Here is a 2,485-nt window from a genome sequence, read left to right as displayed (position 1 = left end):
CCTCCCACATTAATCCAAATCCAGTAGAGGGAGCCACAAACAGCAGAACACCAAAGCCCACAGGAAAAATTCAGCAGGTTCAAAAACCCTCTGAGCTAGCCAAAATGATGAAACAAAGAAACAAATCCCTCCCCCCCCCAAAAAAAACAAGATAACTCTACTGAAGATGAGATAAATGAAACACAGTTAAGCAAGTTATCGGAGGTAGAGTCCAGAGCGATGATCTTGAGGAGGCTCAACAGCATGAGTAAGGAACTCAATGCCATGAGTAAAGATATAGAAACATTGAAAACCAGCCAAGGAGAAATAAAGAATGACATAGCAGAAATAAAGAACACATTGGAAGAAATAATCAGCAGAGTAGAGAAAGCTGAGGGCTGGATCAATGAATTAGAAGACAGGGTGAGAAATATCAACCAACCAGAAAAAAAAAAAAAATTGAAAAAACAGGAAGACAGCATAAGAGAACCATGGGACAACTGGAAATGTAACAACAATCACATAATAAGATTTCCAGAATAAGAAGAAAATGACCAACTGTTAGAGAATATATTTGAAGAAATAGTGACAGAAAACTTCCCTAACTTGGTGAAGGAAAAAGGCATTCAAGTTCAAGAAGCAGAGAGAGCCCCAAGTAAAAAGAACCTAAACAAGCACACACCAAAACACATCATAATTAAAATGCCAAAATCAAACACAAAAAGAGAATTCTAAAGGTTGCAAGAGATAAGAAATTGATTACCTACAAAGGAACCCACATAAAGCTATCAGCTGACTTCTCAACAGAAACATGATGGGCCAGAAAGGAATGGCATAAAGTAGTCAAGGTAATAAAAAAAACAAGGATCTGAATCCAAGACTATTTTATCCAGGAAGGCTATCATTCAAAATAGGTCAAATAAAGGGCTTCTCAGAGACAAAAAGTCTAAGGGAATATATTAGCACCAAACCAACACTGAAAAAAATGTTAAAACAACTGCTGTAATAAACAGAAGAAATAGAAAGAAAAATATAACCACACTAAACAAAAATGGCAATAAATAAATACATATCAATAATCACCTTAAATGTAAATAGATTGAATGCTCCAATAAAAAGTAACAAAGTAGCTAATTGGATAAGAAAGCATCACTCGCTCTCAGGTCCTTGCTTCCAAGATGACCAAGAAAAGAAGGAACAACAGTAGTGCCAAAAAGGGCCGCGGACATGTGCAGCCTATTTGTTGCACCAACTGTGCCCAATGTGTGCCCAAGGACAAGGCCATTAAGAAGTTTGTCATTCGAAACATAGTAGAGGCCACAGCCATTAGGGACATTTTTGAAGCAAGTGTCTTTGACACATATGCTCCCAAACTGTATGTGAAACTACATTACTGTGTGAGCTGTGCCATTCACAGCAAGGAATAGTTCTTGTGAAGCCCGGAAGGACCAAACACCCCCACCCTGGTTTAAACCTGTGGGTGCTACCACATGACCTCCACCAAAGCCCATGTAAGAAGCTAAGTTCTTAATGACTGAAGAAAAGTTTTCTGGAAAAAAAATAAATGGAAATAGTACTTTATAAAAAAAGAAAAGAAAAAGAAAGCATGACTCATATATATGTTGTTTACAAGAGATCACCTCACAACAAAAGACACATAGGTTGAAGGTGAAGAAATGGAACAAAATTTTCTAAGCAAATGGAAAGGAAAAAAGCTGGGATAGCAATACTCATATCTGATAAAATAGATTTCAAAATGAAGGCCATAACTAGAGACAAAAAAGGCCACTACATAATATTGAAAGGATTTATCCAACAGGAAGATATAATCTTGGTGAACATATATGCACCCAGTATAGGAGCACCAAAATATATAAAAATCTTCTGGAGAAATTTTAAAAAGAAATCGACAGCAATACAATTATAGCAGAAGATGCCAACACCCCGCTGACATCACTCGATAGATCCTCTAGATAAAAAGTTAACAAGAAAACAGAGACTCTAAATAAAGCACTAGATCAAATGGATTTAAAAAATATCTACAAAAAATTACAACCCAAAACTGCAGAATTCACATTCTTCTTAAGTGCACATGGGACATTCTCAAAGATAGACCACATGTTAGAACACAAACTCTCTACAAGTTCAAAAAGATTGTAATCATATTAAGCATCTTTTCAGATGACAATGGCATGAAACTAGAAATCAATTACAACAAACACAAAGACATGTGAACACATGGAAGCTAAATAGCATGTTATTAAGCAATGAATGAATTACCAAGGAGATCAAGGAAAAAATTAAATACTTTCTGGAAACCAATGAAAATAAACACACAACAACACAAAATTTATGAAACACAGCAAATGCAGTTCTGAGAGGAAAGTTCATATTACTACAGGCCTACCTCAAAAAACAAGAAAATTTTCTAACTGACTATTTAACCTTACATTTGAAGAACAAGAAAGCAAACAAACAAAAAAAATTTCCAGAGAGAGTAGAAGAA

The 2,485-nt window shown here is 35.5% G+C and overlaps 1 pseudogene; it reads left to right on the top strand.

The window, feature by feature from the left end:
• The first annotated feature begins 1,157 nt into the window (after positions 1 to 1,157).
• On the top strand, positions 1,158 to 1,494 carry LOC118620251 (annotated as a pseudogene).
• The last annotated feature ends 991 nt before the right edge of the window (positions 1,495 to 2,485 follow it).

The sequence above is a fragment of the Molossus molossus genome, unplaced genomic scaffold, assembly GCF_014108415.1.
Source record: "Molossus molossus isolate mMolMol1 unplaced genomic scaffold, mMolMol1.p scaffold_m16_p_7, whole genome shotgun sequence".
Classification (NCBI taxonomy): Eukaryota; Metazoa; Chordata; class Mammalia; order Chiroptera; family Molossidae; genus Molossus; species Molossus molossus.
Note: the sequence above shows the minus strand (reverse complement) of the source record. Positions and strands in the feature narration are given on the sequence as shown.